Source organism: Notechis scutatus, chromosome 1 (genome assembly GCF_049901735.1).
Source record: "Notechis scutatus isolate UNSWTSFEM ecotype Mainland chromosome 1, rNotScu1.2, whole genome shotgun sequence".
NCBI lineage: Eukaryota > Metazoa > Chordata > Lepidosauria > Squamata > Elapidae > Notechis > Notechis scutatus.
In genome coordinates, this window is record NC_142009.1 from 37,438,601 (window position 1) to 37,463,625 (window position 25,025).

Below are 25,025 nucleotides of genomic sequence, written 5' to 3' on the forward strand. Positions count from 1 at the left end.
ATTAGGACAGCTGTAGCCACTGGTGCTCTACTCTTGTTGTCCTCACAGATAGAGAACTTGCTGTCCCTTGGGCTGGAGGACCAATAATGGCATAAACTATGATGAGCAATTAGGTCATTGGCACAGCATACTGCCTTTTTCAGTGTAGGGTAGCAACAGTGTTAGGATAGGATGCTAATAATCAAGGCAATTGTTGTCTGGCTCTTCACCCCATACCCCATACCCCTAACTGCTATGTTGTCTGGCTCTTCACCCCATACCCCTAACCTGAGCATTGGGGCCAACTGAATACCAGGTTACTTCATATAGCTGATTGCTAAATTGTGCAATTTCATGCTGCAAAATGTTGCGATGGCTACCATCCTGGTGGATGGCTTTTAAAGCAGTTGAAACTCATGGTGGCAATGTAATCCTTGTAGTCTCAGAGTCTGTTTCCTTATTAATATTAGTTACTAGAAGAGGTACAAAGTAGCAACAGTTACCAGCTCCTAGAAGGGGAGAATGACCCAGAGCTAGTACAGATCAGTCGTACATCTCTGGTTGGAAGAGGAGAATGACCAAGAGCTGGTAGAGATCAGTCATACATCTCTGGTCAGTTGTACATCTCAGAGAGGAATAGAATGATCCGAGGTCTGCATGTAATGGACTGTGAGAATAACCTTGAGGAAGAAGAGGAAAAAATTTCAGCCAAGGCAATGGTCAGATAAATCACAACCCAAAGCAAGAATATAATGTGTGAAAGCAACTCTGACATGACCCTCCCTATTTCTTTTTAGGATAAAGACAAGGTGAGGAAAAGCATATTTTGACTTGCAAGGTTCTATTACTTAAAAGTAGTTTTAGTATTTGTGGCTTTGGTGTTTGAGTCAGGATTACCAGAAAGGGCTGACACTGCATCCAGATTAGGTTGTTCTCAAAGGTGGCAAAAGTAGCAGAGAAAAGAAAGAAATGGGCCTGTAGCATTAGGGAGAAGATGAATACAAGCACTTTTCAGAGTAAATGTTACTCACTTACTACTCTTCCGTGAGAATTGATGATAAATTTATTTAATAAAGAAAAGGAATCAAAGGGCAACCCCAAAGAAAATTAACATGTCAATGGTGTCCTCAAATACATGCCAAAAGAAACAGTTCTTAAATGACCCTCAAAGCTTCAAATCAATGCCCTTATTAGAAGCAACAAACGTGTCTCACTTGCTATCAAAAGGATGTCCTCTAAAATGTTAGATATGTGTATTTATAACCTTTTGTTAATTTTATATCCCACCTTTTCAACAAGAGCTCAAGAGAGCTTACATGGGGATTTTCTTTATTGATTGATTGATTTAATGGTTTTATTGGGCCGCCCAGCTCAAACTAAGTGATTTGGGGTGGCATACAACAGAAGCAACAATAAACTGAAAAAGTGTTAACCATAAAACATTGCCACAAACACCCCATTTATAAAATATAAAATGTCAACAAAATGTGATAATTACAGAACTAAAAGAAGACTGCACTGAACTGGATCCAAACACTGGAGGGAAAAGCTAAGTCTTAATTTAGTATTTTGGTATTTATTTGATTTGTCAATCACTTACAAGATACAGGTATAAGAATAAATATAATTTTGAATACATGAGATAGATACTTATAAGAAAAATAAAAAAAAATAGGACAGGGACGGTAGGCACGATTGGTGCGCTTATGCGCGCCCCCTACAGGCCTCTTAGGAAGGGGGTGAGGTCAATAGTAGACAGTCTAAGGTTAAAGTTTTTGGGGTTTGGGGAAGAAACCACAGAGTCAGGTATATTCCAAACATTGACCACTCTTCCTGAAGTCGTATTTTCTGCAGTCAAGTTTGGTTTGGTTAACCTTGAGTTTGTATCTATTGTGTGCTCTTGTATTGTTATGATTGAAGCTGAAGTATTCATCTGCAGGTAGGACATTGCAATGTATGATTTTAATGTTTTTTTTCTAAATGCACACAAAGTTGAGGTGTGTCATATATCAGCAGGCAGAACACACAGGCAGCCACAGAAAAGCATGTTTCCTAGGTCCCATAAGAAACATGTTTTTCCCACATGGGTTGGGCTGGCTTTTTGCACAGCACCTGAACTTCTCTCCTGCTTCCATAGTCTCTCATAAGTGGGGAAATAATGGTTTTCATACTAGCCTATAGAGGCTTCATTCTGTGTGGTTGGTATATTACACTAAGCATGCTAGCTGCACTGAAATTCGTCTATGATTCTCAAGAAGACGAATGGGATTGTTGCTTAAGCATTATTGAACCGAAACACACACAAAAAATTACTTCTACCAAAAGATGTAACTCCGGGCTGAATAAAATCTTTGTTTTCTTTCTTCTTCCATCTATGATTTTAAGATGACTAAGGCAAATATCTAACAATATGATTGCCTGGCTTGTCGGCTATTTCTTTTGTAAATGACATTGCCTAATGTTTTTTTAATGGATCTTGTAAATAATTTATCCTTAAACCTTTGTTTAATGGATTTTTTTAAATCCCAGAGTTTGATACCTAAAGAGCTGTGTCTAGCAATTCATGTTAGCACTCTGACCATTTCCTCTTCCAGTTTTAAATTAACAGCCAGCTGTTTATTCTTAATTGTAAGGGGAAAAAGTAGTTACGTTGATAGCTAAACGCTGTTTGTGCAATGCACAATTTACAAAGCATCACCAGTCCATACATCATTTCATGCTACATACATATTCATCTTTTAAAAGAATTGGCAGAATAATCTGATTTGATGCACTTGCAGTAGGATTCTTCTATCTTCACTGGGACTGAAATATTTTAAAGGGAATGTTTTAGTCGAGACAACTTGGAATCTTGAATCTGATGGATGAAGAGACTATGAAAGCTTATGTGGTTACAGTGTAATCGGTTTGTTTAATCTTTAAAATGCTATGAAACTCTTTATTACTTCCTCAGATTCTAGAGTCCATGGGCATAGGATGGGATAAAAAAAATCAAGATGGTGACCACAATCATATATTTGAATCCCCATTCTGTTTTGTGTGTGTTATGAGGCACGTTAAAGATACTTTGGTCATGCAAGTTGTGGCTGCCATTTTAACTTCTTTACCTCTCTGTAGATATTCCTGGCTAAACACATGGTGAATACTTAATGTCTGATTCTGCAAATGTGTACAGCTTATCTTTTTCCAATGAAGGAAGGACCCACATACAAAGCACTGCATGGGAAAAAGGGAAAGTCAGAGTTAGATGCAGAAAACTAGGATGTTGGTGTAACAAATTATTCCCAAACTGATTTATCAAGACTATGCAATACTTTGGATTCTTGTGACCCTGGAAAAACAAACAATTGCTTGAGTCAGCTGCAGACAGGCACTGTATTTACACTCAGGGGTGGGATTCAAATTTTTTAACAACAGGTTCTGTGGGTATGGCTTAGTTGGTGGGCATGGCTTGGTGGTCATGTTATTGGCTGGGCATGGCCAACGCAATATCACTCACATCGAGACACGCATCTCCTCGCCTGGCCTCTCATGACTGTGGGGATGCTGCAACAGTTGTAAGTGTGAAAAAGGGTCATAAGTCACTTTTTTCAGTGCCATTGTAACTTTGAATGGTCACTCCACACAAACAAAGTACCAGCAAAGGAGGGGGAAAAAAACTCCAGAGAAGTTGCAGAGACAGGAAGTCTAGTCCTGCCAAGAATGTAATAAGGGTTAACGGAGAGGCAGTTTCTGTAAGCAACACCAGAATGTTTCCTTCCTTCCTTCCTTCCTTAGAGGATTAGGCCAGTAATTTCTTCTAACAACCAGTTCTCCAAACCGCTTAAAATGTTAACAACCTGTTCTAGAGAATAGGTGCGAACTGGGAGAATCCCACCCCTGTTTACACTCCCATCCACTCTAAAACACCTCTTCCAAACTGAATGCAAAGGAATGCAGATTTACAATTTACTCCATGACATTTTGTGAACAAGAACTTTATCAGATGTATAAATAAGATGGTGATTGTAGATGCAGTAAACACATATATATCATTCTGTATTTAGAACATGTGTAGATATTTATCAAGAATGACTCTCATGAGGACTAGAAATACAAAGGAAGTATAAATGCAAGCCCAGTGTGTGGAATCCCTATCTCTACTATACCAACCTCCAACCATTCTACTTTCCTGTGGTAGGCAGGGACATTTAGGGGATAACTGTCTTTCCAGTCATTTACAAACCTGCCATAAGTGTATTTCTTGAGATGGTAGGCTTAAATCAGAGTTTGAAAAACACTGGGTGGAATGCTCTCTTGTGCCTCTTATTTTCTGCAGGCAGAAAACTAGCATTTCAGGGGAAAGACTAACAACTTGAAATCTTTGGCCTGGGAATTCTTTCTATGGAGGGAATTTTACTTTTTTTTAAAAGTGAGAATTAGTCCAGTTATACCTCTTTTTTTTTGAGGGGGGGGGAAGGTAAATTCTTATCATTAAAACAGCATTTCCTTCACATACTGAAAGTTTTGTGGTTTGCTGTGTCTCCCTTTTGTCCAACTGAGAAACTCAACCCTTGGTATTATTTCTGCCTTGATAGAATATACAATGTATACATTGGAAAGGGTGGTTTGTTTGTACTTTGGGCTCCAGAGATTCACCATTGGGCAGGTGGGCAGTGCCAGCTATGTATCTGTAGGAGGGGAACCTCTCTTAACTCAATTTCTGCATCTCTGCAAGTCAGCTAAATCAATGTTTCTCAATCTTGGCAACTTTAAGAACCGTGGACTTCATGATGGCAGGGGAATTCTGGGAGCTGAAGTGCACACATCTTGAAACTGCCAAGCTGAGAAGCAGTGAACTAAATTATTCCTGTATAATGGAACTTTGTTAAATATATAACTGAAATGCTAGAAGCAATGGACAAGCCTTTTTAAAAAAGATTTCAATTGTGTACAGCAGCTGTTGCATTCTTTGAAGGTTTGTTATATGTCAGGGTTTTTGTTAAATAAATACCCAGAACTCATAATATTCTCCTTACTGGTTCACTGAGCAGCAGAATAAGAGAGCAAGAGGGAATAGTCTCATAGGATTATATCCAGGGACAAAGAAGAGCATTTATTTCATTTCAGCAATCAAATGGCATAATTGTTGGTTGCTGCTTATTGACTTGAAGTGTCAAGGGAGAAAGGAGTAATTCTGGAATAAATGCTTGAAAATCACTAAGGACTAGATCCTTGTTTTCCTTTGCCAAAGTCAGAGGCTCAAATAGGTTCTTTATAGACCACATACATTTTGGCAGTTTTTAGGATGCCTTTAGCTGCTTCTCTGTTTATGTCCCTGTTATTGTGACAAGTACTTGAAAGTAGAGAGAGATCCTTGCCTCAAAATTTCTCCTACGTCTTAGCTGGAAGTACAAGTAGCATGCTCTTTGTGGGAATAAGGTGTTATTGGGGAGATTAAGAAATTAATCTTACCTTATTTTGAAGCTGAAACTAAAAACCTTGGCACACAGAGAAAATTCAGTCAAATTGGGGGATGCTGTGCTTTCCATTATGATTTAGACTTATCCGGGATGCTTTTAAGCAGTGTCAGGATTTAAATCTGTTATTTTATAGTCCTAGGAAGTAGCGCATTTTGGAAAATGCTGCCAAGAAAACTGCAGGTACTTGTCCATGTAAGTGCTAAGAATCAAGACTGATTCAAAGACACTTCATGAAAACAAATGTGTGCACACACAAATACAGAGGGGGGAGGAGAGAGAGAGAGAGAGAATTGCACATTGATTAAATTCATGTTCAGTATATTGGATTTACCTATGCTCCACCCTTCCACAGAGCAAACACAGGTGGGATTCACTCCAAAACTTACCCCATAGAGAGAGGGGTTTTTTTCCCCCTCACCCAATTATCTTTCAATCAGGATAGGGTGTGTGCATTTCTTACATTACAAGTCTGTTAAAAGAACTGAATGAGTGGGAGATACAAATGGTTACTATCATTATGGATTAACAAGTTTGCTTAAAAGACATAAGCTTTTTAAAAATATCATCTGATGATGTGAGCTGCAGTTCATGCAAACATACAGTATGCCTTTCAATAAAATTGTTAGTCTGAGAACATGCTAGCAGGCTCCTCCTGATTTTTTTCCTGAATATAGACTCACCTGGTTCTCCTCCTACAAAGATTTCTATTTTCCTATTCAGTTCTTTCTTCAGTTCTCTTGCTCACACCTCGTTTCCATCTATCCTGCTGTTTTGGGGCTTGATTCTGTTCTTTTTTTAGGGTTTGCCTTCTGAAAAGCATGCGTACTGTAGATCAGGGGTGTCAAACTCATGTCATCATGCGGCGTCACGTGACATATCAGGAGCTATTTCCACTTTGTTCAACCGGGCATGGGCGGGGCCAGTGCATGACACATCCAGCCCATGGGATGGGAGATTGGTAGCCCTGCTGCATATACATGAACATGTAAGCACACACACATACACCGTTGTGTTTATATGGGAGGAAGATGTTTTCTTTAATCGTTGTTGCCAACTAATATTAATCTTTGTATGTGGCTCTAAAGCAGAGGTTATAGTTGTTACCTCTTAATTTTAGTGAGGTTGGTTTGAACAGTATAGATTTTTACATGGCGTGCACTGTGCTGTCCCAGCCACTCTATGGGAATTGGATACTTACTTAGGAATTATGAGCTGTCCCCTTAAGGGAAGGCATCATGGTAAATGTAGTTAAAGGTATCCTGGGAAATGTAGTCCATGTCACGTGGCCATATCTGTAATCCCGATTGGTCACTAATTTGACCCTCGATGGGTTGGGGGGGGGAATTTCCTCACTTTGCCTGAACTCACTAACTCATGGCAGCTGCTTTCTATCGCTATGAGATGGGTTAGGAGATAACCATCTTTTACTACAAGGCAGATATACAAAGGATTGGTCATTAAAGAAGAACTTCGTCACAAACGTGAGTTATGAGGATACCTGATGAACCAATAAATGTAATTTGTTATGGACATCTTGTTGAGTTGTCTATCTGCATCTGTACAGTTTACAAATCCACCTCTGTACAGGATGCACCCTCTCACACTCCAGTTTTGCAAGCAGGGAGGAAATAAAACTTCAGTCATTTGAGCAAAATTTGATCTCATGGAAAGAGGATTGAAACTCACTCCCAATAAAAGTCATAAGTAAAAGTGGCTGACATGATGAAACTTATAAAATCTGTGTACTATGAAGAAAATAAATCTGTCCCTTCTCCTAAAACTAGGATTTGGAGACAACTAATTAATGTACACTTGCCGATATCATGCTACACAAACTGTTCATCTTCACACAATCATATTGTCTATGGCATTTATTGTCACAAATTGGCTTTAACTATGATTTTTTTTAAAAGTGGGGGTGTGCTGGGAGAAAAGCAATAAGTAGATAGCATTTGAGGTTTTTTGCAACCTATCACTTTTAGCACCAGTAAAATACACATTACTTGGCAGCATTGACAGAAATTGAAAGAAATTTGGTGATTGTTGTTATATCACAAGAGAGTTTATCATATCAACATGGGTACAGATGCTTTACCCTGTATTTATGTCAAGCTGACCAATAGAACCTGGAGGATATTGTTTCTTCCATCACAATGTGCATCTTGTATTAAATGGGATAATTTCCAAGCCAATGTACTGAGCAGTCAGCACAGTACAGTATCTCGATTATTTTTTTATCTCTCTCCCTCCCCTCTCCTTAAGCAGCAGTGTAGTCCAATAATATTCCTCCATCCATTTCCCTTGACTAGCCTCCCTACCAGGCCTACTAGTCACACATTGTTTGTGTAATTATAAAATCAAAAGTGAAGATTCAGCTTCCCAGCTGTGCAGTAACATAACAATGAAGGGGTGGGAGGAGGAGAAATATCAATACAAGAATGAAAAAGGAATGAAGGAAAGAAGGGAGGGAAGGGGGAAAAACAAACAAACAAGTAAGCAGCTATACCAAATCCTGCCTTTAATTGGAACACAGAAAATATTTCAAGTTAACTATAACCCACTGCTGAAAATGCCTTATTCTTGTTATTCTTATTCTTGGTGTTGCACTAGTTTTGTCTGTAGACTGTAGGGCAAATAGACTCAATCCCATCTCCTCTTCTTCATGTTGGCTTCTGGGAAACTCATAGAGAGGGCTGAAAGGCAATTGCTGTCCCCTGGTATAGCTTCCTGGTAGAGCAAGGTACACTATCATGACTGATATTGTGTTGAACACTTACTTTTGCTTCAGATTTGCTCCATTTGTGAAAGAAATGTGCAAAATGCACCAGATGGAAAAAGGGAACCCCCCCTTTTTGGAGTGGACATATAAGTGCATCAACTTCCCTTGGTGATCCTGTACTGTTATTTAATTTTTCTTTTTATTCTTCAAACAAAAGTACTTGTATAGGCTAAGAGAGATAGAAGGACTCTTCTCTCACCTCTTTATTTTTTGAAAGATCACTGGAGTGCACTATAGTTAAGAATCTGCAGATCATTGTATGGCCTCGCTCAATATTCAGGTAAAGAATTACTGTAAGTAGATGAGGAAGCTTTTCTGGAGAGTTTTAAAAAAGAGAGGAAACAGGCAAGGTAAGACAATCTTCCTTCCATCCGCAAATCCATTTGTATTTTTTTTTATTTCCTGAAAGGAAATGGGGGGAGCAAAGAGTGGGGGAGGAACCCTTTTCAACTCTTTCTCCTCAGCCTTAGTTTTTTCACCTGTAACATGGGAGATAAGATTTCTGGATAAATTTGTTATGGGATTTACACCTAACAGATGAAAATTAAGTATTTCACACAAACAAAGATACTGAACATTAGGTTCCAGATTTGACAGGATTATAATAATATGATGTAATATGTAATATTTTTGTATGCTTTGTTAGGCAACTTTGTCAGCAAACATCTTCCTCCTCCCCCTCCTCCTCTTCCTCCTCCTGTCCCCTCCATAATATAGATAGGGAATAGAGGCTAAGAGGGAAATTTTGCAGCTACTACCAGTTAATGGCAGGGCAAGTAGATACAGAAGTTGTTCTGAGAAAAGAGGTTCAGTTTGCACTTTGCAGCTCCTGTATATAGGAGAAGGTCAATAGGGAACTACTAGGTAATCCAATAAAACTGAATGACAGAAGATTCAGGACAAGGAAAAATAATTTTGTCATAGTCTGCTAATTTTATCAACACAACGTTCTGGACATCTTTTTTTTAAAAAAAAAAAGTCAAATGTTTACTCCATCGAGACAACCATTCCTCCAGAATTTGGCACACCTCGTAGTTCTCTACTTTGATTATAAGTTTCATGCAACTCTGCTTGAAAAACTAAATCTACAGTTTCTTGTGCATCTATCGCTATTGCTGGTAAAAAGCCCAAACAATTCCCAAATATTACACTCTGCATGCTTATCTTACTTCATTAATGGAATGACTATATTCAGTTGGGTTGTAAAAACTGTTTAGAATAAAATATTATTATATAAATAAAATTATTACAAAATATCAAGTTCTGCCTAATGAAGTCCCCATAACACATTTTACTAGAGCAAATGAAAATTGTCAGAGAAATTTTGTGTACAAAGCAAATTCTATGCTTCTCATGCAAATATGAACTGTATTTTGTTCTGCTTCACAATTAGGTACTTAGTGAGGAAAGTACTTGCTGCAAAGATGTGGATCTCTTGCTTCCTTTTTGTCCCTGCTCTGTGCATCTTAATCCTATAGATCAAGTTACAAAAGCTGTACTTAACTGCTGATATGTCTTTCCACCCATTCAAATGAGGCAAGTGATTAACAACCTTTTGTGAGCAGTGTCAAATTTTGTTTTGTTCTGTTTCCAACAGCTGTTTAAATGTTAATGTTTATGGATTCCAATAGAAGTAACAACAGTATTAATAGTAATAAGCTATTACATACTATATCTATGCCACCTGATTCCCAATGACTCTTAGTGGTTTACAAATAAAACATTAAATACAAGTAATACAACAGACAAAAATGGAGAATCATTTTATTTAAATGAATTAATTTATTGGATCCTTTTAATTGAATTCTTTTGGTTTGATTTGATTTGATATTATATGATTAATTGGCTTTGCAATTTTGGTGATTTTCAATGGATTGGTTTTTATTAGGATTTTGGAATATTTTGTAATTTTATTATGAAAAATATGTCTTCACAAGTTGTTTTCAAATTCTGATATTTTAATTGTTTGGAAAAAGTGGTGGTTATCTATCTTTTGGAAAAGCACATTATAAATGTGATCAACATCAGAATGTGTGGGTCTGTTATTTCTAGCCAGTCTTAATTTCCTAAGGAGTAAAATACAAAACAGTTAAGCTTTATTTCTTTTGGGGAGGTTGCATTTGTAGGCTTTTAAATTGCATAAAACAAACTATGATAAATTCAAATCCAAAAAAAGTTTTTGGTTTTGCCATCAAGTCTCACCAGAATAATCTAGATTTGCTCAGGGTATGGTGGAGTTGGGAACAGAAAAATAGTCTAGGCCATATCTTAGTCTCTGCCCAAAACTGTGATATAAATATTTCCTGGCTCTTGCTTGATTTTTGGCTCTGAGAGCCTGATTGTGTATTGGGGGACCTCCGACTCAACCTTTTTCACACTTTGGCTCCTATCTGATAGCAGTCTCTGGCTCTAGTTCATACAATGATTAAGAGAATTTCATCACATTATTTGACACCTGGATTCCTCTATTGGCTGACAGCAATGTGAACAGTCAAGCATGTTTGATGTGATGACATTACAAATGCTGTTAAAGCGGAGAGAAGTTTGTAAAAAAAGAGGGGAAACAGTCATGCAGATTGCTGGCAATTCTCTAGCTCTCACCATACATTATTATACTGTTACATTACTGTATGTTAAAAAAGAATCTGTGTTGATCCAGCACTTGTCAAATCCCTTGCTTTTTTTCATGGTAAAATACTTTGACCAGGTCACTGAGTCTTCACCAGTTTAGTTCACCAAACATATGCTATCTTTTAATAATTATAATTGTTGATAGGGTCTAACTCATTATTTCTCAAACTTGGCAACTTTAAGACTTGTGGAAGAGTTCAACTCCCAGTGAAAGTGACAGATTGTCCATCTAAGTTGCTCCTGCTCCTGCTTATTATTTTGTCAAGGAACTTGACTAGATCACAGAGATCTCATACTCCATAGCATACCCACCAACCAGTCGTGGGATTCAAATTGTTTTACTACCAGTTCTGAGGGTGTGTCTTGGTGGACGTGGTGTGTCTTGGTGGGTGTGTCTTGGTGGGTGTGGCTGGGAAAGATACTGCAAAATCTCTATTTCCACCCCACTCCAGGGGAAGGATACTGTAAAATCCCCATTCTCTCCCCACCCCACTAACCTGTTTCCAGCTCCATGCAGGGCAACAAAAGAAGACCCAGCCGATCAGTGGGACTCAGGAGGCAGAGAATAGATGGGGGCGGGGCCAGTCAGAGGTGCTATTCTGAACCACTCAAAATTTCCACTACCGGTTCTGCAGAACTGGTCAGAACCTGCTGAATATCTCCTCTGCCATCAACCACACTCTGTAGTGCACACATCCATGCAGTAATTATTTAGTTTGCTCTGCTGCACTCTGTAGCAACCATGATAGCCACTCCTCCATCCAGCCACACTCTATAGCACCCAGCCTCAGCCACTCTCCAGAATACTTGTGAGACATCTGGGACTTGTGACTTCAGGCTGCCCTCCCCAATGACTTTGCTTCTTAGAAGCTGGCAGGAAGTTGCAAGAAGATCCTCTCTTGACAATCCATGATCCTTGATTATCAACAGCAATGGTACTGCTGAGATTGCTGTTGCTTGATGATGTGGTCACGTGACATAAGACTTTATAGCTGTTCAGTTTACCAATGGAAATTATGGTCCCATCACTAAGTGAGAACTACCAGTAGTAATTATGGCTAGTGGCTATATAGTTATATATTTATTATTCCACTAGTAGCATTTTTTCATGTCTCAGGATGGATTCCTTCCTATGAGACAGGGTTATCAAACTCTATTTCATTGAGGGCCGCATCAGGGTTGGGTTTGATTTTGGAGGGCCGAGGTGGGCATGGCCGGGCTGGGCGTGGCCAGCTTGTCACTTGTTTGGGGGCACCTGAGGTGGTCTGAGTGCTCTGCCAGTGAAAATGGGCTCCAGAGCTCCTTTTTCGTCTGTGACAGCCTCCTGTAACCACCTGCCAGCAAAAATGGAGCTCAGGAGGGCCATGTGTGGCCCTTGCGAGTTCCATTTTTGGCCAGCAGAGGTAGTGTAGGCCGGTGGCCCTGCAGGTCAGATTTAAGCATCCCATAGGCCAGATCTGCCCCCCTGGCCTTGAGTTTGACACCCCGCTATAAGAATTTACTCTGGCTTTTGATTTAGAGCTACCGAGAGCTGAACTCATTTCATTAGTGCCTATGTTAAGAGAGTAGAAATGCAATTTGTAGTGAGACCATATAATAGGTGGCAATACAGTATATACAACCTAACGGAAAGATGAGAAAATATATGACCCAGCTACAAAGCAATTTAAATTCCTGCAACTAGCTGGTGTTGAACAGTGTATGTCCATGATTTTTTATTTCTATGATCTCTTATGAGATTTCTTAAAAGATTACCTCATGAGATCTCTCTCAAACCCCACAAGCAGTTCAGTGATCTTGCATGAGTTCCTAGGAGATTACTCATTTCACATGATGATTTCCTTATGTGAATCATATAAATTTCCTGAAATGTACAGGTGAAATTGTCACGATTTTGTGAGATTCTGTTTATGTGTTTCTTTGTTGTTCATGTTCTTTAGCTTAGAAGAGATTGCCACCCCAGCCTGTAATATTTGTGATGTAATACAAGCTGCCCACTTCATCTTTTTTCTTCTCTCTCTCTCTCTCTCTCTCTCTCTCTCTCTCTCTCTCTCACACACACACACACACACACACACACATTATATATATTTATATATACACTCACACATCTCTCCTTCAATTTAGTCTATAATTTAAATTTTCTTCAAATACAAAATAATTTTTTCTAGAACAGAAGTATTTCCTTTGATAAACAACTGCTTTTTTTTCTTTTACTTCTCATCAGCACCAAGTCCTGAAAACTAAAATCAGATTATTTTTAGTTTAGATCATTGAAACAGGCTAAAATTTGATAATAGATAAAAGGAGTCATGGGCAGATGTTAAAATACTCACTCAGCAGTGTTTATTTATCTCCTGGTGCCTGGCATATTTCTGTGACATGCAAAGAACGCCTTTTATAAAGGATTATAAAAATGAGGCATTGAGCCCACAAGTCATAGCAACCAAACATAACCTTCCAATTACATGAAAAATGACCGTAATAATCTCTTGCTGCAATTGCTATCTGTTGGCAATAAGCTTGATCAGTTTGCAAGAGATTTCCAAAGAGTCACTGTGTTAAATAAACACTTTTAAAAAGGAAAAGAAAAGAATTTGTCCATTTTCTTTGTGAACAAGCCTGCAGTCACTTAAAAAAAATGAATGTGGTCACTTAAAAAAAAAAAGGTGTCCTGAAGGGAAGCTTACTAATGTGTGTAAAGTAGCTATTATGAACATGTTTAGCCTTTTGAATGTATTTCAGACAGTGGTTGCTGTGCCAAAGTTTGCAGCCAAAAATTCTCTAAGCAGATTTGTCAGAGGCTGAAACCATAATCTGTCAAACAGACATTGGCATAGAGATTAAAGATCAAGAGAATTATATAGGTTTTGATACCATATGGCAAGACTGAGTGAATTTTGTGTTGTTTTGCTAATTTTTTTATAAATGTATTTTATTTTGGCAGTATCTCTGCTATTTAAAGTTTCTCTCTCTCACCTTCTCTGAAGCACTGGCATTTCCTATCACACACGATGGGAAAAACAGAATGACTGTAGCTGTTTCTTCCTCTTCATTCTGTTGTAATAGTTGGAGCACCAATCCAAAATGTCACACCAGCACAACCACCCTTCATAGAATGTCTATAGAGATTCTCAGTCATACAGGTCATGGTTTTCCCAAAGGTGCTTTTTTTTTTCAAGAGGCAACTGAATTTTCTGGTTTTTCTTTGAAGACATTTTGCTTCTCATCAAAGAAAGGAAACACTTCTCATTCATCCTTCTTGGATGAGGAGCGAAACGTCTTCAAAGAAACCCAGAAAGTCCAGTTGCCTCTTGAAAAAAAAGCATCTTTGGGACACCCTTCATAGAAGCTCTCCAAAGGGAAAAATGAATGATAGATTTATTTTTAAAATTGTAAAATCATTTTAGATAATGCTTTCTCTGGAATTTTCTTAACTATTCCAATGTTGGTGTTTTTTGTAGAGTAGGGGTGAGCAAAGGTTTTGTGGCTGGGCATGGCATTATGCTTGTGGGCAGCTATGATTTTGTCTGGCCTTTTATTTTGTTTTTAGTAGCAGTTGTGCTTATGTTATGCTTGTTCGACAATGTTTGTGTATTTGATGCGACACCTTCTCTTTCATTCCACATCTGTAGGAACTATCAATTCCTAATTTCACCTTATTCATGACTACCGTGATGTTATTCTAATATATTCTCAATAATCAGTGGTACCTTAGGACTATTATACACATTTCCCAAATCCAGTTTCTTCAAATTCCTTCACATTCTTTCTCTTAATCCACTTCATTACAGATTCACAATGTAACAGTCAGGTTCTCAGATGCAGATCTGCTGATGAATTTACAATTCAGCTAACAGTCATTGCGAGACATCCTAGGAACATCATGCTTTCATTCAACAACTTGCTGGAGAGTGCTTATGACAGTTTGCAGCATTTTCCCAGCACTTCTTTCACAAATTTTTCAACTGGTCACTCAGCTGCCAAAAAACTTCATTTGGAAAGAAGCATAACTTAGATGTGAGGGGCAGACAAAGTTCAGAAGTACAGCAGATGAAGATTTGGTCTCAAATGGACACTTTCTCAGTCTGCCACATGAAGCAGCTACATCATTCTACCCAGTAGTAAGGCCAGCTTGATGATGAATCAGTGAAAACCATTCACTTGACCATCAACTTAGGGTATATACTCAGTAGCTCGATTGAATCTTATTATTTGGTCTTTGAAGCCGGGAGCACACAAGTCGAGTCAGTCCCATTAATTTTAATAGGAGAATTAATAATGTGGTTAACCATCTCACATTGTAATCAGTGCAACTCTAATATGCTTGGCTTTGACTAGATCATGCTGTTTAAGTAACAGGCTGTCTTTTCTCTGACTCGAGCATTCTGATCTGGGCTTAAAAATGCAACATTCCTTTTATCCATGCAGTGCCTTATCACCCAGATGTTAATGGCAGAAATAGATCTCTTAATTGTAATTTAAACTCTTCCTGCCTAAGGGCTTACTATCAAATGTTGTGATGTGTGTGGGTCCTGTTTGCACTGGAGAAAGAAAAAGATGGTAATTTTCTTCAGTGATGAGAAACCTTGGCTTCTCTTGGGAAGCAAATATCCCATTATGGACTTATTAGGTAAGTTCTTGATTGGATTAGCAGTTGGTGAGAAGGAAAAGAAAGAGACTGTGTTTTAGTTTTTGTGTCATTGTGTAGTTCAAATGCTGACAAGAAAACACAAATCTAACCAGAGCCAGGAATTTCTTTGTTTGATTTGTTATAGGCTGTGTTAATCTCCATTGATCCTTTTTCCTCTGTGAATTTAAAAACAACAACACATGAAGAATTAAAAGTTTGCACAATTATAGGGAGATACTGGGCAGCATCCTCACATGGACAAAATTTGAGAGGAAGTTCATTCTGTCACTCCAAGCTTATGGATGCATATAGGTCAAGCCCAAGGGTTCCTGCAAAAAAAGGAATTGTATCACATTGAGAAGCAATTCTGTCACTTAATTGCTGCTTCACCCCGTGCATGCACAAGAGGGCAGAACTATGACAGCATGGACTAGCGTGGCCTTTTAGCTTTTCTTCACTTTGAAGAGACACAATGATACTGTTTTATTCACTCCCTTCTCCCCATGATACAACTGTCTATTTTATAGAGGGTATCATTTTGGGGAGTAGGAGTAAGCAAAAGCAAAAATACCTTCTAATTCCCAATTGAGGCAATAGATGTCCTCTTTCTATATCTTGCAGTTGTACTGTTTAAATTATGTTTGAGAAACAGGAATGGCTTATATTGTTGTTGTTGTTGTTGTTGTTGTTGTTGTTGTTGTTGTTGTTGTTGTTGTGCATGAAGGATACGTGAGCAAATGCCTGAGCTCAGAATTCTTTAATTGCAGAAATAGAGCAGATGTCAAGGTACTGTGTTAAGAGTCCTACAAGCTTGAATGTTATCTGTAATGTGAACATAAAGCTTTTACAAACATTCTCTCAGACATCTTAACTCAAATGTTAAAAGGAATAATTCAAAGAAGTACTAAGAATCCATCTTATGAATCCAGGGCTAAGGTGAGTATTTTGAACTGGAGCTGTTATTGCTGACATTTTTTAAATAGCCACTTATCTCCTTTTATCTTTGTGCATGCATCTATGTCATTTTCTTGGCAACAGTACAGTGGTTGGCAACAAACTATCTTAATAGTTTGGAGCCTGATTTTCAAAAAATCCCTTAAAAGACTTTTTCCCCTAGCACTTTGAAGCTGGAACACCTATTCTTTTCAAGATTGTTTTAAGTAATGGTAGTGGTGTGGCTTCATAAACTTTCTAAAATTGATACCTCTCCAAACCAGGTCCCTGCTGAGGAAATCAGTGGGCAAATGAAAAATATAGCTTTGTGCTGATCTAAGCAAGCTCCGCCCTTTTTGTACACACATCATGATGTCACATGCATGTACAAAAGAGCTTGTGAAGCACCAGGTTAATGTGTCCTTCAATATTTGGAAAAAAATGCAGGATCTTGTAAATGCCTTTGTAAAGATTTGTTCATACTATGTTGCATTTTTTTTTTTACTGTGACTTCAACAATTGCCTTCTTCTGGGATTTCCCTCCTCATTTCTCAGTCTAATCCAGGGGTGTCAAACTCAAGGCTCACAGGCCAGATCCAACCCATGGGGTGCTTAGATCTGGTCTGTGAGGCTGCCCTGGAAACAGCGATGGACTGGCCCATGGTGCCTCTGCAAGTGAAAACAGACCTTGGGAGGACCACATGCTCTGTTTTCAGCTGCGACAGCCTCCTGCAGTGCTCTGCCAGTGAAAATGGAGCTTGCTGGCAGAGGGTTGCGGGAGGCCGTTGCAACCAAAAACAGAATCTGGGGGTGGGGGCTGTGTGTTTCCCTCATGAGCTCCATTTTCGCTGGCAGAGTGCTAGCAAAACAAACTACTAGCAAAAGTGGCATTTGATCACACAAGTGTTATGGAGTTGGCCATGCCCCCCCCGCCCCCCTGAGGTCAGACACAACCCTGATGTGGCCCTCAATGAAATCGAGTTTGACACTCCATGGTCTAGACTATGGTTTGGGGATTTCTTTTTGCTGTCCCGTTTAGGTAATAATAAAGTTCCACCCTGCATAACTTTCTAAGATCATTTTGGTGCTTGTCACCTAGCTAGGCATTTCGTTGAACTGCTTGTGAGTGCTGATGTGAACTGGATTGGGTGTTGACTCCCTTGGCTGTGCCAAATGATGAACGTTCTGTTGTGCTTTTAAAGAACACTAGTTTGATTTGAGAATTAGTGTAGTATGGAGGCTAAGGTGTTTAATATGGGAGAGAATTCTGGAATAAATGTCATTTTTTTCCTGTGGTCTGCAATATTCCCTAGTATGATATGGGGAATAATAATACAAGCCTACTTTACAGATTTGTCAGAAGGCTTTTATCTTTCTTGGCAAAACACAGATCTGCCTACTACCCTGTATACTTGGATAGATATGGTAGTATGGAGTTTTTAGTCTCTGAAAAGCCTGTTAGAAACTCAGCTAATAAAGCTATCAGAACAATAATTATGGAATTTTTTGTTTTGACTAAAGACAAGCTTTTTGGGAAGCATTTATCAGCCTTTTTACCTGTTAGATCAGGGTTTCTTATACTTGGCAATTTTAAGATGTGTGGACATCAACCCCCAGAATTGTCAGAGATTGAAGTCCGCACATCTTAAAGTTGCTAAGGTTGAGAAGGCTGTATTAATATAGGGATAGAATCAAAATCACATGAAATTCTAGTACCACTTTACAATGCCTTAGTAAGACCACATTGGGAATACTGCATCCAGTTCTGATCACCACCACCAAAAAAGATGTTGAGACTCTGGAAAGAGTGCAGAGAAGAGCAACAAGGGTGATTTAGGGGGCTTTGTAAAACATATGAAGAACTGTTGCAGGAATCAAGTACATCTAGTCAAATTAAAAGAAGGATTAGGGGAGACATGATAGCAGTGTTCCGATATTGGGTGGGCTCCTACAAAGGCGAGGAGGCCAATCAATTTAGGATCTTGGAGTGCTAGTAGACGATCACTTAAATATGAGCCAGCAGTTGTGGCAGCAGCCAAAAGAGCTCACATAATCCTTGGTTATATAAAGAGAGGCATAGAATCAAAATCACATGATTTTGTGATTAGTACCACTTTATAAAGCCTTAGTAAGATCACACCTGGAGTACTGCATCCAGTTTTGGTCACCACATTACAAAAAAGACTTTGGAAAAAGTGCAAAGAATAAAGTAGGACGATTAAAGGCTTGGAGACTAAAACATATGAAGAATGATTGAAGGAACTGGGCATGGCTAGTCTAGAAGAAGGGGTCAACTTATTTTCCAAAGCACTAGAAGGCAAGATGAGAAACAATGGATGGAAAGTAATCAAGGAGAGAAGCAACCTGGAATTAAGAAGAAACTTCCTAACAGTGAGGACAATTAAACAGTGAAACAGCTTGCTTTCTGAAGCTGTGAGTGCTTCATTACTGGAGGTTTTTAAGAGGAAATTGGACAGTCGCTTGTCTCAAATTGTATAGGCCAGGGATGTCAAACTCAATTTCATTGAGGACTGCATCAGGGTTGTATTTGACATCGGGGGCCCCGGGTGGGCATGGCCATTTTGACATCACTCATGTCGGGGGTGCCTGTGGCGGCCTAAGTGTTCTGCCAGTTGAAACAGGCTCCCAAACTCTGTTTTCAGCTGCTACGGCCTTCTACGGCCTCTGCCAGCAAAAACAGACCTCACAGCTCTTCCAAGCTCCGTTTTCATTGGCAGAAGCACCACAGGCCGGTCCTTTGCTGTTTCCAGGGCAGCTCTGTGGGCCAGATCTAAGCACCCCATGGGCCGGATCCAACCCCCAGGCCTTGAGTATGACACACCTGGTATAAGGTCTGCTTGAGCAGGGGATTGATCTAGAAGACCTCCAAGATTCCTTCCAGCTCTATTCTGATTCTCATTCTGATTGGGCGGAGGGAGCAGGAAGATTACAGATGGGAAGAGTGGGTTTTGCACAGGGTTGGACAGAACATTTACACACATCTTTTGGCTACCATGTCATGTAATAAATGCAATAACATACAATCCATCCGTGAGAATGCCTTTCAAAGTCTCTTCTTTTTTCATAAAACTGTGTGAGAGTTGAGAAAACAAAAGATATTTTTCTTTGCAGAGCCCAAAATATAATAGGAATGGATGGGCGAAGAACTAAATTTTAATTCCAGAGCTGGATCTAATTCAAGTACACCTCCTTTTCCCCCCTTGTTTTGCATATTTTACATTTCCATTGCTATTTTGCATACATTTTATTACATTTCAGCTTTCCTAGGCTTGGGCGTATTTGGGGACACTTGAGGCAATCAGTCTCCATTTCACTCAATTAAATTGAGCTGCTTCTGCAATTTTAGCAAGTGCCCTCACAATTCTGAAAATAGTGCTGCCTCTATTACATTAGAAATGTGGTTTTTGAAAGAAAAAAAATCTGATTTGTCAGGAACATTATTTTTACTGTACAATCTCATTCTGTTTCTGTTTTCTTTTACATTGTGTACAATACTCCTCTGACAACAGCATTCACAAAATGTAGCACCCTCCACCCCCAAAAAATTCTGTCATAGAAACATTTACACTTAATAAATAAGCTGTGTTGATCTTTTCCTTTTCCTTTGTAGACTTCTAGAATATTATGAGGCAGCAGCCTAAATATATATCCTGTCATTGTCCTTTTCCAAGACACAATTTTAGTCCATTAGAAGATTGTTGGTTGGCAATAGATACTTCAGTCATTTCTACATTGTTATTCTAATTAGCTTGGATTAGTCAGCGTTCAGTCTTCAAAACTAAATGAATTTTTATCAAGGTAATAATAGTAAATCTTGTAATAATACTTTAAGGAAGGTAGGGGCTGATTTTTTTTTCTTTTACTATTCCATATTGGAGAATAGATATTTAGAAGAGATCCTTGATGCCCTTTTCTTTTTCTTTCCATCTTTTTTTAAACTGCTAAAAATAAGGAAAATAGTTTCCTTGGTTTGCCACACAAACTCATAACTTTCCTCAACATTCATCTTCTTGAGCTCAAGCTGTCCAGGGTATTTTAAGAAAAAATCAATATGCATTGGAATCTAATATTGCTTTGCATTGGGAGCTGGAGCAGGCCAATTATTTAGCGTACGATACTGGTTTAATGAAATGCTATGGTTGTGAATATGACTATATCTTAGCTAGAAAGCCAAGCTCTGCTGGGTTCACAGTATTTACTCCTTTCTATAAAGCTACATGGTGATATATTGAATTAAAACTTGTACTTGAAATCTGCTTTCCCTTTCCCAAATACTATAGCCAGGGAGCCAGAATCCAGAATGATGGGTGACACCTTCTTATTTATTTATCTATATCAAATTTCAAGGCTGCTATTTTTTAAGAAAGAAATCTGACAGCTTCTCATTTTTTTAGAAAAAATTTTCATGAGCCCTCAAACAGTTTTGTACTCTTTCTTCTTCCAGTGTAGGACTCATAATTAGAATGTGCATGTGCTTTATAGCTGATTCTGTTGATATTCATCCCCAGCATTAGAAGTGGGAAATCTTTATGGTCAAAAGCCACACCTAACATTTTTGAAGGGTCTGAGAATCAATATATTTATGGACAAGTCTGCATGTTAAGAGTCTGTAGAGATTCTCAGTCATCCAGATCATGGTTGTTCCAAAGGTGCTTTTTCAGAAGGCAGCTGGACTTTCTTGTTTTTTGTTTTGAAGATGTTTCACTTCTCATTCAAGAAGCTTCTTCAGCTCTGACAGGATAGTGGGGAATGGAAGGATTTATATTCCTTGCAGACAACTGGTAATTTGCATCCTTTCAGAGGGTTGTTGAAGCACTTGGAGATTTATTGTGTCCTCAGAATCACCTGAGTAGTGCTCTTGGTTTCTGTAGTCTGCATTTTTTTCCTCTGAATATCCATTCCTATTCCCACACCATTCAAAGGGTGTTCATCCCAAATTGTATAGGTCATGGTTGTCCCAAAGGTGCTTTTTCAGGTGGCAATTGGACTTTTTGTTTTTTGTTTTGAAGACATTTTGCTTCTCATCCAAGAAGCTTCTTCAACTCTAATAGGTTTGACGTCTTCAAAATAAAAAGCAAGAAAGTCCAGTTGCCTCCTGAAAAAGCACTTTTGGGACAACCATGACCTGAATGACTGAGAATCTCTATAGACTTTTAGCTATATAATTTGGGATGAACACCCTTTGAATTTTGTGGGAGTAGGAACTGATTTCCAGAGAAAAATTGCAGATTACAGGAACCAGTAGCATTACTTAGGTGACCCTGCGGACACAGATAAACCTCCAAGTGCTTCAACAACCCTCTAAAAGGATGAAAATTAGAAGAATAAAACATAAACAGTATGGTTTATTCTAATGATATTTAAGCTAACTTTTTGAGAGGCAGTTTAGTCTAGTGATTAAGGCATCAGGCTAGAAACTGGATTCAGTTCTAGTCCCATCTTAGGAAAGCCAACTGAGTGACTTTGGCCAATCACTCACTATCAACCCATGATGTCAGACTTGAGTGACAATTCCTGTGAGAAGTACATAAAAATGAATTAACCGACTATTGATAATCTGATCCATAGGATGCTTTATTAGGTAAGATACTACAGTACCGGACCTCTCACTCCAAAACCATGTTTAGGAGAAAAGGACACTTCTATTTAGTGAATACAGCTTATATAAGTTTATGAAATCACATGGTTACATAACACTTCCTGTTGTCCATATATAGAAGCTATAAAACGTTTTCATAAGAAAGTTCCAACCTTCCATGGAAAACTCCCAACATTCTCATTATAGTCAGATTTCCTGTTATTCAAATAACAGAGATTATAAGAAGACCATTAATATCTCTTAATGTGATTTATAATGTCAGAGAGCCCCAGCACGTACCTCTAACTTATGCCAAGTACATAGCTTTGCAATCTTGTATAATTTCTAGGAGAAAACACATTACATAAATGTTCTGAGCTTCAAAAGTTCAGAATGCAAACACAAAATGGCTTCAGTTCAGCTCTTTACATTCTCAGGTGTAATAACCAAATTTTCACCTATAACAATTCCTGTTGCAACCGATTGAACACAATTTGGCATTTGCTATTTTGAACATGAAAAAAACTTGTCCTGTACTGGTTCTTGTCCAATATTTCCTATAGTGGCCAATCAAAGCCTCAGTAGAAGGGCAAGTGATTCCTAACCACTTGATACTGGGAAGCACATGGACAGTAAATTGCAATCCTTGAAAATCATTCATAGTAGCTATTGATAGCTTTATCTAGTGACCCTTTATTCAGTTTGTCATTAAAGTCCAGTGAATGTGACTGGATAAGAAAAACCAAAAATATGCAAGGAATGTTTTGGTTTTCAAGGTTGATGCAGTTGTTGTCCTATATGTAGAACATGACATCTTTTGAGCACTTCAGGCCTCACTTTGAATGATGCCTCCTCTGTTGTGGGTCCAATTTTCTCCTTGTTTCCTTACATCTCTAAAAATAATAATCTGCTGGCCGGAGGGTATTAGAAGAATACTTTCTTGCTTCAAGTGGTCATCTGGGTGTCACAAAAAGTGGAGTTGGCTGAATGGGCTATTGTGAGCAAGGGCTGTGGTGGGGCATTTGTTAGAATGCAGCATTGCAGGTTAATTCTGATGACTGCCAGCAGTTTGTCTCTCACTGGCTCAAGGTTGACTCAGCCTTCCATCCGTCCGAGGTTGGTAAAATGAGGACCCAGATTGTTGGTAGCAATATGCTGACTCTGTAAACCGCTTAGAGAGGGCTGTAAAGCACTGTGAAGCAGTATATAAGTCTAAGTGCTATTGCTATTGTAAATATCAGCCAATGATAGGTTGTCCATTGTTCCTTTAAACTTTACCCAGTCAAGATGAACAGCACAAAAGCTAAAGTATGCAGTGTTGCTCTCAAAGGTCTGGCATATTCCATAGGTGATATTGTGGAAACTTTCTGACAGTGAGAACAATCAACCAATGGAACAGCTTGCCCTCGGAACTTGTAGGAGCGCCATCACTTGAGACTTTCAAGAAGAGATTGGACTCTCATCTGTCAGAAATGGTGTAGGGTCTCCTGCTTGGGCAGGGGGTAGGACTAGATGACCTACAAGGTCCCTTCCAACTCTGTTTATCTGTTATCTGTTAAGTCCAGGAGGCTGTTAATTGCTGTTAATTTAACTACAGCCTTATTAAATAGGGTGAGTTGTTGCAGTTCTTCCCCGGTTCCACTTGGGACCTTGTATGCCAAATGGAAAGTCAAAGTTTGGCCCTCAAAATTTCTAGACATGTTCTAAGGCCAGGATTTCTAGGAATTATAGTCTGAATGTATCAGTCCTCCAGTGACATTGAAACTACAATTTCCAGGACTCCTCAACTAATTGGGAAAAACTGAGCACAAAAATCTATCCCACAGATACCCTCTTCAGATTTGTGACCTTCTCAGAGAGGCCTATAAGTTCTTACATGGATCTGGATAGAATCCTTAATTTGCAGACTGATTCTATATTTCCTATATTTCCCTAGATTTCATCATTTGTGAATGGCAGCAGAGAAAAAGTAGAATGGAGGAATTGGGCTTACTTTGCAAACCAACTCTGCATGTTAATGTGGTATTGGAACAAATAATTATTGATTACTTTTTGGTATTTGCATATCTGATGACATTTTGTTCATAAAAAAACAAAGAAGGTATTATTTTAACAAGGACTTTTGTTTTATCATATGTGCAATATGGATAAATTCATGCGTAAAACCTAGAGTATCCTTTGCATAATTATATCTCGTTTTTGCCTCACCGCTAGAAAAGTGGCCTTTCCTACTCCTTGGCCAAATGAATTGGTGCTTCTCTATATGTAGGGTTGGTCTCTTCCTTTGTATGTGAATTAACTCTGGAGCTGTATTGTATTTCTTCTGCTAATATAATATTGTTCTACTGGTTGCCCCTGATTAAAGAAATACATAAATAAATAATGTATAATTTAATTAATAAGGTATAATATGCAAAGCACTGTAATTTCAAACAGCTTGTAACATCTCTAATGTGCTTTCAATTTTTTTTTATTTTACATAAGGGCTATATTCATTATGTGGTTATGATAAACATACTAATGAATTTTATTACAGGAACAAATTTAAACATGTAAATGAGATCAAATAATATTAAAATGCAAACGACAGAGGGAAACTTATTGCAAACTAACCTTGCCAATGTACTCGCAGGGATGGTGAAGAAGGAGACGGAAGAAAGCAGGACATGGAGTACAGAGAGCGCTGATAATATAGATGGTAAGTAAATACACATTGCACAGATGTCGCACAAAGCCTGTGAACATCTTGAGCAACTTTTTAGTACCTTTGTGGGCTTCCTTACTCCCTTTAGCATGGATTGTACTGTATTATCTTTGTGAGCTATTCTGGTGCCTTTGGGGAATGCATTCTACAATACCAGCCCTGCATTCCTATGCACACCTAAGTGGGACGTTTTACTGTTATTTTAATTAAATCCAAGAAATACACTGACCGCTCTGGGTGTTTTTTCTCATAGACCCATATGTCTATCTTTTTTTTTTTTTTGCTGATTGAGAAACTCCTCAGTT

The 25,025-nt window shown here is 38.5% G+C and overlaps 1 long non-coding RNA gene across 1 annotated transcript in view; it reads left to right on the forward strand.

The window, feature by feature from the left end:
• The window catches only part of LOC148132750 (uncharacterized), a 273,224-nt gene that overhangs the window by 49,058 nt on the left and 199,141 nt on the right, over positions 1-25,025 (forward strand). The window contains exon 2 of the long non-coding RNA XR_015748776.1: positions 24,649-24,714. This is a non-coding gene — a long non-coding RNA (uncharacterized LOC148132750). The remainder of the gene's footprint in view (positions 1-24,648; positions 24,715-25,025) is intronic.